Below are 16,043 nucleotides of genomic sequence, written 5' to 3'. Positions count from 1 at the left end.
CCAATCCCGTTCTTTCTTTCATTCTTCCTTCCTTCCTTCCTTCCTTCCTTCCTTCCTTCCTTCCTTCCTTCCTTCCTTCCTTCCTTCTTTCCTTCCTTCTTTCTTTCTTTCAACTTATTTTTCATTTATTTTAAAGATGTGGGACACAATTTAGGGTTAGCTACATACGTGGTCCTCATACAAGTAAAATGTGGGTACCCTTATTGATGTTATGTGTCTCCTTTCCCCTGGCAATGTCCCACTACAGTCAATCCCTTTCTTATAGTACTATGGTAAATGTTCAGGGCCCACTTATGAGTGAGTACGTGCAGTACTCAGTTCTTTGCTTCTGTGATAAATCACTGAGTATTATAGACTCCAAGTCCTTCCAAGTTGCTCCAAAGTTCATAGTTTTGTTTTTCTCTATGGCTGCATAATATTCCATCGTGTAAATGTACCACACTTTCTTTATCCAGTTCACTTTCAATGAGCCTCACAGTTGGTTCTGTGTTTTAGCTATTGTGAATAATTTCTTATAGTATTATGATAAATGTTCAGGGTTCGCTTATGAGTGAGAGCATGTGGCACTCAGTTCTTTGTTTCTGTAATAGCTCACTCAGTATTATAGACTCTAAATCTATCCAAGTTGCTGCAAAGGCCATAATTTTGTCCTTCTTTATGGCTGCATAATAATCCATCGTGTATATGTACTACATTTTTTTAACTATATTTTTTTATTTTAAAATTGTGGGGTACAGTTAAGGGTTAGGTATACAAATATTCACTGTGCAGGTACCCTTGTTGATGAGGTGTTCTCTCCTTTTCCCAGACAGATATTGACTATCATTAATCCCACCTCCCTTCCCCTCCCTGCACCCCGCATAGTTTCCCATCACTGTCCATCCTTTTCTTATACTATTACAGTAGTTGTTCAAGGTCCACTTATGAGTGAGAACATGTGATACTCAGATCTTTGTTTCTGTGAGAGATCACTCAGTACTAAAAACTCTAATTCCATCCAGGTTGCTGCGAAATTCATGATTTTGTTCTTTTTTTATGACTGCGTAATATTCTATTGTATATATGTACCACATTTCAAAAATCCAGTCCTCTTTTGATAGACAGCATGGTTGGTTCCATGATCTTGCTATTGTGAACAATGCTGCAATAAACATACGTGTGCAGGTATCTTTTTTATAGAGTGATTTGGGTTCTTCAGGGTATATTTCCAATCGGGGGATAGCAGGGTCATATGGAGGGTCAATTTTTAGAGGTTTTAGGAATTGCCATACTGATTTTCACAGAGGCTGTACCAGTTTACACCCCCACCAACAGTGTAGAAGTGTTCCCTTTTCACCACATCCTCTCCAGCATCTGTTATTTTTTGAGATATTGATAATGGCCATTCTGACTGGAGTTAGGTGGTATCTCGGTGTAGTTTCGATTTGCATCTCCTTAATGACTAGTAAGGTTGAACATTTCTTCATGTATCTGTTAGCTGCTCGTATGTCTACTTTTGAGAAGTGTCTATATATATCTTTTGCTCACTTTGTAATGGGGTTGTTTGTTTTTATCTTTTCAGCACGTTTGAGTTCCTTGTAGATCCTTGATGTTAGGCCTTTGTCAGACATGAAGTTGGAAAATACTTTTTCCAGTCTGTGGGCTGTCTCCCTACTCTCTTGATGGTTTCTTTGACTTTGCAGAAGCTTGTCAGTTTAATGAGGTCTCACTTGTCTATCTTATCTCTTGTGGCCTGTGCATTTCAGGTTTTACTCAGGAATTAGATGCCAGTTCCAGCTTCCATAAGGGTGTGTCCTATATTTTCTTAGTTCATATGGTTTGAGGTTTTACATTTAGGTCTCTGATCAATTTAGAGTTAATTTTTGTACATGGGGATAGATAGGGGTCCTGTTTGAATTTTCTGCATGGGGTCAGCCAGTTTCCCAGCACCATTTACTTGTGGGTGGTGGAAGCTTTGTCAATGATGAGTTGGTTGAGAGATTGGGGTTTTGCTTCTGGAATCTCAATTCTATTCCATTGGTCTATATGTCTGTTCTTGTAACAATACCAAGCTGTTTTGATTATTGTAGCTTTATAGTAAAGTTTAAAGTCTGGTAGCGTGCTGCCTCCTGCTTTGTTTTTGTTTTTGATTTTGCTGAGGATTGTTTTGGCTATTCTTGTTTATCCTTTCAAAGAACCAGCTTTTGTTTTGTTGATTTTTTTGTATTATGTTTTTGTCTTCTATATCCCAGATTTGGGCTTTTATTTTGGTGATCTGAATTCTTCGCTGAAGTGAGGGTTTTGGTGGTCTTGCTTTTACAGCTTCCTTAGATGACTTGTTCGGCTGCCAATTTGTGATTCTTCCATTTTCTTCACATGCGTTTGTAGAGATATGAATTCCCCTCTTACTATAGCTTTCATGGCATTCCAGAGATTTTGGTAAGATGTTTCTTCATTTTCATTTGTTTCCAGGTATCTTTTAATCTTTGTTTTGATTTCATCTTTAATCCAGGAGTTGTTTAGCATCATGCTACTTAGTGTCCATGTCTTTGTGGGTTTTGGGGGAAGCTTCTTGGTGTTGATGTTTATTTTTATTCCACTGTGGTCGGAGAAGGTATATGGCAAAATTTCAATCTTTTGAAATTTGTTTATGCTTGATTTGTGGCCAAGGATGTGGTTGATCCTAGAGTACTTTCCATGTGGTGATGAGTAGAAAGTATATTCTGTTGTCATTGGGTAGAGTGTTCTGTAGGTATCAATTAAGTCCATTTGTTCAAGAGTCACATTGAGGTTCTGGATCTCATTGCTGATTGTTTTGTTCTGATGATCTATCTAGGGTTGTGAGTGGGGTATTAAAGTCCCCAGCTATGATAGTGTTAGAGTCAAAATCTTTTTTGAGTTTACCTAGATGCTGCTTTATAAAAGTTGGCACTCCTATGTTGGGGACATATATATATTTAGGATGGATATTTCTTATTGATAGACTGAACCCTTTATCATTATGTGTAGGCCTTCTGTATCTTTTTTAGTTTTTGATAGCTTAAAGGGTATTTTGTCTGAGATTAACATCATGATTCCTCCTTTCTATTGTGTTCTGGTCATTTGAAATTTTGCTTCCCATCCTCTTACTTTGAGTCTGTGAGTGTCTTTTCTAGTGAGATGAGTCTCTTGGAGGCAATATTTTTATTTTTTCAGTTGAAGTCTCACTCTGTCGCCCAGACTGGAGTGCAGTGGCCACTCCAGGCCACCGCAGCCTTGACCTGCTGGGCTCCGGTGATCCTTCCGCCTCAGCCTTCCAGTAGCTGGAACTACAGGCATGCGCTACCACACCCGGCTAATTTTTGATTTATTGTAGAGATGAGGTCTCGCCAAGTTGCCCAGGTGGGTCTCGATCCCATGGGCTCAGGTAATCCACTCACCTCAGCCTCCCAAGGCATGGGATTACAGGCTGAGCCACCGAGCCCGGCTGTAGAGGTAATATATTGTTGTCTAGTGATATTTTATGCATTTTGCCATTCTATGTCTTTTCAGTGGTGCATTTAGTCCATTCACATTCAGGTTAATTATTGAAATGTGAGAGTTGATCCCTGTCATAAGGTCCTTATAGAGTTGTTTGTTGTCTTTCTTTTGGTTTTTGTGTTGGTTCATATGTGTTTTTAATGTTTTTCTTGTACTCTTGTGAAGAACATTATTGTTCTTTTTTCCTTTTCTTCTGTGTTTAATACTTTCTTAAGTGTTTCTTGTAGAGGTGGTCTGGTGGCATCATAAGTTCTTAGAGATTGGATATCTGGGAACTATTTTAATTCTCCCTCACTGATGAAGCTTAGCTTGGCTGGGCAAGTTATTCTTGGTTGAATTTATTAATTTTTAGAACTCTAAAGATAGGGCTCCAAGCTCTCCTAACCTGAAGGGTTTCTGTAGATAAATCTGCTGCTATTCTAATTGGTCTTCCATGGTAGGTAATCTGACCTTTTTTTCTTGCTGCCTTTAGGATTTTTTCTTTTATACCTAATTTGTTTAGGTGAGTTATTATGTGCCTGGGAGTTGGTCTTCTCATTTGTTGTCTTGCAGGGGTTCTCTGAATTTCTTGCATTTGAATTTTTGCATCACTGATGAGATGAGGGAAGTTTTCTTGAATAATTTCATGGAATGTTTGTTCCAGGGTGGTCTCTGTCCCTCTGCCTCAGGAAGTCCAATTACTCTTAGGTTCTGTCTCTGAAGTAATCGCTCATCTCTTGAAGGTTTTGTTCTGTCTTTTAAAGTTTCTTTTCTATGTTTTTGACAGTTTGGGTTAATTCTATATTTTGGTCCTCAAGCTCTGAGATTTTTTCTTCTACTTGGCTAATTCTGCTTTCCATATTTATCGGTTTGTTATTTATTTCATTCACAGTATTCTTTACTACTGTTATCTCAGTTACCAACTCCTTCCTATCTTCCTCTTGTCTCTCTTCAATTATTTTTAATCTCTATTAATGTCTTGATATCTGGGTTTGTAGTTTGAGACCAGTCATTCTGGGGGCTTAATCTTCATTGTTTGCATTCTGACGTCTGTTTTCTCAGTGTCTGACCTCTCAAGGGTCTGTGAGAGACTCATATTCTTCTTTTGGTTTTTCTTCATTTGTGTAGCTTTTTCTCTTCCCCTTTCCCTCCCCTTCTTTCATTCTGTTTTTCAGGGAAGGTGGGGTTGCTTTTACTTCTTTTTGTTCAATCTCCTGTTCTTCCTTATGAGGATCCTCTGGATTTGTTCACTTTTGAGGCTGGACTGTGGGTTGGGGCTGTACTTTTTGCAGTTTTGAGATTTAATTGAGGGGGAAGCTATGATTCAGAATCTGTCTGCAGATGCCAGTATTGAGCAACAGGTGTATGGGTACCCTGGAACCTACTTCCCACTGCCTTACAATCTGTCCATGCAGTGGGGTTTAGGTCTGCTCCCTGGAACAAAAGAAGGCAAGAAAAAGGAAAATAATGGAAGAAGGCAGGGGGTCAAGAGGAAGTTGGAGAGAGAGACGAGTAAGAGGGAAACAGACGTACATACCAACTAATGAATGAAAGAAGACACAAGGCCAGAAAAGAGTAAAGAACAGACAAACAAAGAAAATTCCCTAAAGCATACCAGTAATCACACAAAGACAGTCTAAGAAAATCATGCCTTCCGATGTGTTTTTCCCCAACACAAAAGTAGTCTTAATCAAAAAGCAAACAAAAGTGAACAAAACAAACAGTGAAAACAATAAAATAAAAAATCAAAATAAGAAACCAGACTAGCTCTGGGGTCTTTCCTGAGTGTCTAACGTCTCTTCAGCTCTGATCTCTACCCCCTCCCCTTGCTCTCATTGCAGGCAAACAGAGTTACCCATATCTTGGGTCAGTTCCCTTGGCATGCTGCCTGACAGGTCTGCCACACAGAACTGAGTTTTCAGCATCTGATTCAGCGTAGGGGAAGGGCTTCTGTCTCTTGTTTTGGTGAGGTTACCTTAGAAAACAAGGTGGAGGCTGCACAGAGATGGGCAGACAATGTGAATCTCTGCCTGGAATATGGCTGTGGTGGGTGGCTCCTCTTTCACAGATCCTTTCTCTCCACTCGTTGGGGTCCCTGTTGATCAGCTATGACAGGTGACAATGTTGTGTGTCCAGCATCAGGCACCGGGAATCAGCAGCTGCAGCTTGGTGTGCCGCCGGCGGCTTGGGGTGGCAGAGGGAGCTGGGAATTCTCTGGGCCCAGAGCCTAGAGCCACAATGACAGCAACTGTTCAGCACCTGGTAACCACCACAGCAGCAATCCCCTGCAGAGGCTGTAGTGCAATGGAGGCAGTTTGCTGCATGGGACTGGCTATAGCAGCCACCCCCCATGTAGGCGGTGGCTGCGGGCACGTGGAACTGCCCTCAAGAGCCACCCTTTTTGGAGATCTTCACAGCTCAGCTTATCCCGTCACCATCTTGCTGAGCTTTCCACATTTTTAAATCTAGTCCACTTTCGATGGGTAGCACAGTTGGTTCCATGTTTTTGCTGCTGTGAATAGTTCTGCAGTAAACAAGGGTGTGTGGCTATCTTTTTTGTAGAATGATTTGAGTTCCTTTGGGTATATTCCCAGAAGGGGGATTGTTGGATCATATGGAAACTTGACTTTTACATCTTTTGGAAATCACTACACTGTTTTCAACAGAGGTTGGGCTAAAGTACACTACCACCAACCGTGTAGAAGTATTCCATTTTCCCTGCATCCCCTCTGGTGTCTGTTGTTTTTTGAGGTATTAATAATGGCCATTCTGATTGGAGTTAGGTGGTATCTCAATGTGGTTTTGATTTGCATTTCTTTGATGATGAGTGAGGTTGAGCATTTTTTCATGTATCCGTTGACTGCTCGTATGTCTTCTTTTGAGGAGTGTCTATTCATACCTTTTGCCCACATTTTAATGGAGTTGGTTTTTTTTTTTTCCTTTTGGCACATTTGAGTCCCTTGTAGATCCTGTATGTTAAACCTTTGTCAGATATACAATTGGCAAAAATTTTTTCCCCTCTGTGGGCTGCCTCCCTACTTTCTTGATGGTTTCTTTTGCTTTGCAGAAGCTTTTCAGTTTGATGAGGTTCCACTTGTCCATCTTATCTCTTATGGTATGGATTTTTCGGATTTTGATCAGGAATTGACTGCCTATTCCAATTTCTGTAAGAGTGTCTCCTGCGTTTTCAAATGGTCCTATACCATGAAAACCCAGGAAAATCTGCCAAGAACCTCCTTGTACTGATAAAGGACTTTGACAAAGTCTCATGGTACCAAAATAATGTGCAAAAGACAATCACTTTCTTATATACCAACAATAAACAGGCAGAGAACAAAATAAAAAGCACAATTGCATTCACAGTAGCCACAAGAAAAAAAGAAGTACCTTGAAAGACCTTTACAATGAAAACTACAAAACATTACTCAAAGAAATCAAATATGACACAAACAGAAAAATATTCCATGCTCAAAAATTGGAAGAATAAACATTGCTAAGATGTCTTTCCTACTCAAGGAAATCTACAGATTCAATGCAATACCCATTAAATTACCAACATCATTCTTCTCAGAATTGGAAACAACAAGACAGAAATTCTTATGGAAACATAAAGGACCACAAATAGCCAAAATAATCCTCAGCAAAAGAAACAAGGTAGGAGGTATCACACTTCCAGACTTTACACTGTATTATAAGGCTACAATAATCAAAACAGCCTGGTATTGGTACAAGAAGAGGCATATGGACCAATAGAAATGGATAGAGATTCCAGAAGCAAAACACCATTTTCTCAACCAACTCATCTTCGACAAACCCTCCACCATCAACCACTGGAGGGAGGAGAACCTATTCAATAAATGGTCCTGGGAAAACTGACTGACCACATGCAGAAGATTAAAACAAGACCACTGCCTAACCTCATACACAAAAATCAACTCTAAATGAATTAAAGACCTAAACGTAAAACCTCAAACTATAAGGATCTTTGAAAATGCAGGAGATACACTTACAGAAATGGGAAATTTTATAAGAAGGATTTGGAACCCGAATGGCATTGGACTTCTTTATCCAACACTGGGAGCTAGTGAACAATTAACTAATATTTAAAACTCAAAGGGCACATAATTTTGAATGCAGAATTTTATATCTATACAAACCCCTAATTAAATGGAATAAAAATATTTAGGCACATAACCACTAAAAAAAACCCCAAAAAACAATACTTATTTCACTTTGTTTTTTAGGAACATATGGAAGGAAGTGCTCTACCATAAGGAAGAGTGAACCAAAAACAAAACTGACAAGGGATTTAGGTTATAGGAGATATTTTATAAAAGAAAGACCAAAAATAAATAAGTAAATAAATACACCCCAAATGATGAATGAAGGAGCTCTTCAGATGACAATTGCAGAGTAGGCCTCTGAGAGACATGTCTCCTCAAAGATAAAATTGATAGAAAAACTAAAATGTTTGAACATATTGACCGGTTTACATTAGGTGGGAAAGTTGAGAGTTAATTGGAGTTAAGTAGGTAGAAAACTAATAAACAAAAAGATACAACCATAAGAATGAAATATGTATGGATTTTCATGTATAGTATGTGGCTGAGTTATGAATAGTGCTTGCATAGTCATCTAAATACTGGATATTGATCCATCCAAATATTAGGTTTTATTTATACTGGGTAAGTAGTAGGAGGCAACTTTGTGCAGGCAGGTTCAGATTGGTGGAGGATAATGAAAATGCTGTCTCCTTCTTTTATGGTGGGAATTTAATAGCTAATTGCATAAAGTTAAAAATCAAGATGAAGCAGCATAAACATGTTATTGAGTGATTTGGAGGTAAATTTCAAAAGAAACAACTAGAAGAGTTGTACATTTTATCCTTTTGAGAGTAGAAATTAGGAACGGGGAACAGACAAGAAACTGGTATTTTTTTCATGATTGTTAACAAAGTGATTACTAAATTATACACCACAATAGTTACCAAGAATGTTATAGCTCATCTTGAAGTAAAGTTGACACAGTATTTATTACCAAAAAAATGGAGCAATGTATAGAACATTTGCTGTCTTTTGTTTTGAAGGTGATTGAGTGAGTTTACACAATACACTTGGGACTATTTACTTAAGAGAGATATGATAAAAAAATGCACCCCAGGTAGTTTGATATCTGTGTGATTAATCAGAAGAAACCCTTTGAATATTTTTAAGATCTGCACACGAAATACTTCTAATTTTGGTGATTTGTAGGAAGAGTCTATGACAAATGGCTAATTTCATACTGTAGTAAAGCTGAAATAAATTCTACACTTGTTTCTGTCAGTTTTACGATTGATTTGTCAGATGTTTCAGGTAAAGCCTTTAGCTTTCCTTTATTGTTTTGGATGTTTATATTATGTGGTTCCTGTAACTTGTCCCTTAGTGATGCAATTATTCCTACTGGTTTACCTTTCAAGAAATTAATTCTTCTTGGTGTCACATTTGTACAGTGATTTTGCTAATTTTGCACTGAAGTTTAAAAGGGATTGATGATCATTTTGGATAGTCCCAGAGTCAGTATAAGAACTGCATATGCTTTTCAGGGCATAGACACAGGAGTCAGTGGACAGAATATCAGGCTTGAAAATCCTGAGAACCAGAAGCCGTACCAAAATTGTTTATTCATTTGCCAAACATTCACTGAACAACTCTCACAAGTCAGGCACTGTTCTAGGAGCCTGGAGCATAGTGCTTGGCAACAGATAAAAAAAAATAGGCAAATAATTAATATGTGCAATAATACAAAGTAAAATGAAAGAGGGTAAGGGGATTAAGTGGTGAGAAGCTATTGTATATACCATTTCCTGATTAAATGACCTTGCATCAGTTCAGTTTCTCAAAATTAGAAAAAGGAAAGATCCAAGGTAGTGGGAAAAACTCATAGAAAAGGTGCTATGTAATGTACAGGAACATATTGATAAAATAAGTAATCAATAGTAATTTCACCTGAGACCACAAGGGCTGAAATTATATTTAGTGGTATGGAATATCTGAAATGAGTGACTAGTAGAAAATCCTCTTCCAGTCTGTGGGCTGTCTCCCTGCTCTCTCAATGGTTTCTTTGGCTTTGCAGAAGCTTGTCAGTTTGATGTGGTTCCACTTGTCTATCTTAACTCCTATGGCATGGGTATTTGGAGTTTTGATCAGGAATTGGTTGCCAATTTCCATAAAGGTGTCACCCGCATTTTCTAGGGTTCTTATAGTTTGACGTTTTATGTTTAGGTCTTTGGTCCATTTAGACTCGATTTTTGTGTATGGTGATAGGTAGGGTCTTGTTTTAATATTCTGTTTGTGGTCAGTCAGTTTTTCCAGCACATTTACTGAATAGGTTCTCCTCTTCTGAGTGGTTGTTGGTGGAGGCTTTATCAAAGATGATTTGGCTGAGAAATTGAGTTTTGCTTCTGGAATCTCTATCCTGTTCCATTGTTCTATATGCCTGTTATTGTACCACTACCAGGCTATTTTGATTATTGTAACTTTATAATAAAACTTAAAATCTGGGAGTGTGATGCATCCTGCTTTTTTTTTTTTTGCTGAGGAATGTTTTGGCTATTAATGATCGTTTATGTACATGTATCCATATGAATTCCTGTATTCCTGGTAATCTAATGAGTATTGCGTTAAATCTGTAGATTGCCTTGAATAGGATGAACATGTTAACAGTGTTGATTCTTCCAATCTATGAGCTTTAAATATCAACCTCCCATATGATCCCGCAGTCCCCCTACTGGGAATATATCCTGAAGAACTCAAATCACTCTATAAAAAAGATACCTGCACATGTATGTTTATCGCAGCATTGTTCACAATAGCAAGAACCTGGAAGCAACCATGCTGTCCATCAAAAGGGGACTGGATTAAAAAAATGTGGTACACATACACGATGGAATACTACGCAGCCATAAAAAAGAACAAAACCATGAATTTCACAGCCCTGGATGGAACTAGAGTCTATAATACTTAGTGACCTCTCACAGAAACAAAGATCCGAGTATCACATATTCTCACTCATATAGTGGACCTTGAATATCCAATGTATGTGAATCTATAAGAAAATGACTGACAGTGTTGGGAAACTATTGCGGGGGAGGGAGATGGGATTAACAGTAGCAAATATCTGTCTGGGGATGGGAAAACACCTCTTATCAACAAGGGTGCCTGAATGAAACGTATTTGTATACCTAACCCTTAACTGTACCTCACAATATCATAATAAAAAATATTGATTATTAAAAAAAAGAAAAAGCATAAGGTAACTGATTGTCTTTTCTTTCCTGAAATATTGTAGTGCTTGATGCAAAAATTTAACATTTGAGTATGCACTGCCATGTATGAATGTGCCTGCTCCCACAGTTTTGACAATCACGGCTGTCTTCTGGATCCTCTCTCTCTTGATGGGAGGGCAGTGATACTGAATTGTGATGCCATAATCCACAGACTATGGTACTGAAACTATGAGTGTCTAGTATATTGTTGGAACGCAGATTGAGAATTCTTTGGACTGCGTATAGAAATGTATTTCTGCTTGAGACAGGTGAAGTTAGGTTTACTGCCAGGATTCCAATGCAATTTAAGAGAATATGGACAAGTAATTTGCCTGAACTCTAGCTGTTTCATTTGTCAAAATAATTTAATTCAGGAGACAAGAAAATGTGGCAAATATTTCAAAGGTGCTTTATAGGTTATTCCAGAGAAAGATTCATGGTCCCAGAACCTGTCCCTGTACATCATGTTTTAGCCACACCTTACTAGATGTGTGCCCACAGTCATCACTTGGAGCATCCAGGAAGCACTTACTGTTGCTCCTTATCCAATTTCTACAGAGAATACACTCAAGCAAGTTTTAATTCAGTAAATCCACTTGATTAGGTACTACCTCTCCTTGAGAGAAAGGACACATATTATCATTACTGTTAAACGAATACCCAGTTTGCATATAATAGGTGCTATTTGTTTTTGCCTTAAATAATATTTGTTTTGCAGATATAATAAAGAAGGCATAGTGTCACTCTTCCTGTCTTTGGCTGGAGGTTTGTCAACTGGGAGTTTGTCAGCATTGCTTTCTGAGAACATTATTACCTTATTTTAAAATGAATTTTATTCCTAAAAATGATATAAACATTCTTTATTCATGTCCCAAATGACTCCATTTACAGTTAATGCTAAAATACTTAGGATCATGTATTTGAAATTTTTGGTGTAGGCCCAAGGGAATGAGTATATATATGTATATACTTCTAACACATCATTTATTATATATATATATATATATATATATATATATATATATGCATTATATATACACACACATGTCATATTAAAGATATATATGTGTGTGTGAGTTTGTGCTTATGTATGCATACATACATGGCATATGTGACATATGTGTGCATATATGTCAGCACATGGACTGTGGGATGTGTTCTTAGTACTTCAGTAAAACAAATACTATATAAATTCAACTCAGTGCTTATCTGTTAGCATTATCAATTTTGGATGCAAAGAAGAATCACTTAGTGTTGAAATGAATGGAAGTAATGAATCCATAAACACAGTCCAATTCCAAGTTTTATAAATAATACTACCCATAAACAAAGCATGCACACAAATCAATTTGAATTCCAATTATACATCTGCAGTGGGCAGAGTGTTATTTGTCTAGCTGTGTTTCACAGGAAGCTGCTTATGAATACTTTCTTTGGGATCATTCTGTAGCACTTTCAGAAAACCAAACCTATACCAGGAAAAAAAATAAATGTAATGCTATTACATTTCCGACATGAAGAAAGATTTCCCCAGCAGGAAGGGATAGCTGTGTGGAGAAGTAGAGGTTTCTGTCACACCAGTGACTCTGGAATTTGGTCCAGGAGCTGCAGCACTAATAAATTCAAATTCTTTTAAATTCAGTTAGAAAGACAAATGCCCAGGCTTCCCTCCAAATTTACAGAAGGGAATTCTGGGGATGGGACCAGCACTTTGTTTGAGCAAACCCTGCAAATCATTTTGATGCGTGCTGAAAACTCCTGTGCAAGGCTTCCAATGATAAGAAACAGCTGATGCCTTTTACAGTTGACATTTGAGACTTATCCTATGTTGGTTCAGGAAGGTGAAAAGATACATTTATTTATGATCAAAGTTACATCATTTCCATCTAACAAATGAAATGTTAGTGGGGATGATTTCAAGAGTCAGCAATATCAGCACCGCAAGAGAAAACCTGCGCTATAGAGCTAGCCCAGCAGGTGAGCCGTTCTATTTGTAAGCATCCCTGTGGCCTACTATGTCCTTTCTACAAATCTACGTGTTTCATCCCACCTAGCTTGGTTGTCATTAACCTTCAAAAGAAGCAACTCGACTCTTCCCACATGTGGTAGCTGTTGAACTCAGACCCAGATTACCTGTGTACACTCCATGGAACGCATCTATTGGAAGCAGCCTAGTCAGGGTTAGAGCTCTCATTTTGTGACCATGGTCCTTAACAAAGAGTAGTAGCTCCAAAGCAGAAAAATCATCAGAGTATAAAGGGAATCTCAGAAAACTCAGTAGCTGGACAAAGTTCAGCCTACTCTTCTTGTTTTCACAAAGTTGCCAATGTGACGATGCATTTCTAGTCAGGACCCATCACAACCTGGAGACCTACAGTGCCCTCCATAAACCCCTCATTCTCTGACATACACCAGGTCTCAATTCCAATCTGTGGCCTTTATTTTTTGTCTAGCAACTTGCAAGTCTGGCTGATATTGCAGAATAACTATTATCACAACTTTGTTTCCCTTAATTTCTTGAGGAAGGAGTTCTATTTACTCAGAATCTAAAAAAGAAAAAGAAAAAAAAAAACATTGAAATCCAGGCATAATTCCAATTCCTTAATATAATAAAAATCAACAACGTACACATATTGACTTTTTTGTGTATACAACTAAGAATCGGGGATTCAAGGAAAAGGGAGAATAATTTTGTAAGTTCCAGAAACTTCTAAAAACTATCTACAAAGGAAAGAAGCAGTAGATAAAAGTGGAAATCTTTCCTGGGACTTCAAAGCAGAGAGAACTGTATTTCCCAAATGAAATTCAAGTTCCTTAAAGAATAATTCTGCCAGTCCAGTCAACCTGAAACCCTGGTTTAGAGGGCAGGACGAGATGATGACAACATAAGGCCCCATTCGGCCATGGGGTTAAGGCTGTTCCAGGCCAAACTATAAACTGGGAGAATTCTTCTATGTCATTATATGGAGCATCAATCTAGGTTCCACGACTTGTTTCCCTGCATAGGAGCCATGCTCTAAAATAATCTCCTAAAAGGAACTGACTGTTAATAGTTTTAGTTATTATTTGTTAAAATTCCATCTTTTCACATTTCCCCCTTTTAGGTAATCGTATTTTAACAGAGTGCTTTCTCAGTGTCACATTTTCAGTGAAGCCCTTCCTGATCAAACTGTAAATTACTGCTTGCTACCCAAACTCCTTCTTTATTTCCTATTTTCTTTTCCTTTATAGACATATCATCATTGCAACATTATATATTTTATGTGTTTATTCGATCTGTTTTCTGTCCGTCCCACTAGAATGTCAGAGGTTTTTGTTTCACCAACTGTTATATCCAAGTGCCTAGAAGAATGAGTAACACAGAGTAGACACTCTAAGATTTGTTGAATGAATGAATGGATAATATCTTCTAGGTCCAAAATATTGACTCACTAATGCTGGAATGTAAAGTGCCCAACCTAACAATATGGAGTTTTTCACTCTTAGCCCCTCAATCTCACTACCTTGATCAATGTGTAACCCTCACCTAGAATGAGGGGGGAAACCAAGAGGCTGCTGGAGAATGCTTCTATGTTCTTAGGTTAACATTAATAAGCTTTTTTACAGAGTGGATTGCAAGGCAGAACTGGATCACAAAAGGGTTTCATCAGTACTCACTTCTAATCAGATTCACATACAAAATCTTTTCAATATGGTATGCATCCAGATAAAATGCTGAAACAAACAAACACATTACAAGGCCACATATTATCACAAAACAAGTGCAAAATGCTCAGCCTGTCTGCCAGGAACACAAATTCTCAGAGATTAGCTTTCCAGCTCTATGAAAACATGGATAATTATAGCACGATGTTTAGTATGCTGTAGCTAACCCAGCACACATTCATTATGATGCAGCTTTCTTCCCTGGGGGCTTCAGTACAAATATAGATGTTTTGTTTTGGATTGGGATCGTAAAAGTGCAAGGCTTCAGCTTGAAGGACTGAGCAGGGATGTTTGGTGGAAACTGCTCACAGCCTTGGCATAGATGAGTGGCTTTGTTTCTCTGCTAAGTCTTAATACCCTCCACCTTGGTACTATGATGCTGTACTTAATCTTCAGATAACAGTCTTTATCAGGGAGATGACATGGTATATGTTAGATGATTATCTCATGGACACTATTGACAAACAATAGTTTAATAGATCCCATGCCAGAGTGAGCCATGTTCAAAAAAGAAAGTATCAGACCAAGAGTCTTAACCAAACAACAGACGCCAAAGTTAGTCAAAAGAACATATCTGTTGGGGTTCCCAAGGAAATCATAAATGACAATTTGATTCCCCAGACACGATGAGGTGAGATGTATTAAGTCCTTCATTACTGTTATCTGAGGGAACTAGGCAGTCATGATAAAACTTGGCAGGAAGCTGGGCACATGGGCAAGATCCAGATTTCCCATCCCCTAGGAGACAGCAGGATTTTGTGCAGCTGAGAGCTGGCATTCACGCCTGGAGTGTAGGTGGTGGTGCAGCTGCTGAACAGTACAGAGAATCTGGTGATTTCCTTTCAATCTGTTCCTCTTCACCCAGACCAGGCACCATCTGAGCTGGGTGTTAAGAGAAAGAACCACCAGTCAGTTATTTACTTCAGATCATCTCAATGTCATTGCATCTTTTAAAAAATTTGTTTTAAAGATGTGGGGTACAATCAAGGATTAGGCAGACAAGTGATCATTGTACAGGTAAAGTTTGGGTCTCCCTTTGGTCCTCACTTCGCCTGATTTGAGATCAGGTACGCTTATTCATGTTGTGTCTCCCTCCCCCCGCCCTCCATTCCCTGGCAGTTTCCTTCTACTGCCAATCCCTTTCTTATAGTGTTATGAAAAATGTTTGGGGTCTGCTTAGGAGTGAGAACATGTGGTACTAAGTTCTTTGTTTCTGTGACAGATCAACTGTCATTGCATCTTAAACTACATTATGAGTTGATTTGTCCCTTCATTCTTTTACACATAAAATATGTATAAACCACACATTCTGCAATACTCTGCTGGGGATACAAAAGAAATCATATCTTTGTTCTTGAAGAGAAAAACTGACATGAGATTAACTCCTTAAAATGCATGGTGAGTATACTTAATCCTGAATTGTACTCTACATCTTTAAAATACAATTAATTGTAGAGTGCTACAATTGTGATTTTAAAAGTATCAGAAGAAAGGAAGGAAGGAGGGAGGGAAGGAAGGGAGAGAGAATGAGAAAGAGATGAAAGAGAAGAGGAGG

This window comes from Carlito syrichta, unplaced genomic scaffold, assembly GCF_000164805.1.
Source record: "Carlito syrichta isolate Samal-C Ts95f unplaced genomic scaffold, Tarsius_syrichta-2.0.1 Scaffold313383, whole genome shotgun sequence".
Lineage (NCBI taxonomy): Eukaryota > Metazoa > Chordata > Mammalia > Primates > Tarsiidae > Carlito > Carlito syrichta.
This window is presented reverse-complemented; position numbering follows the sequence as displayed.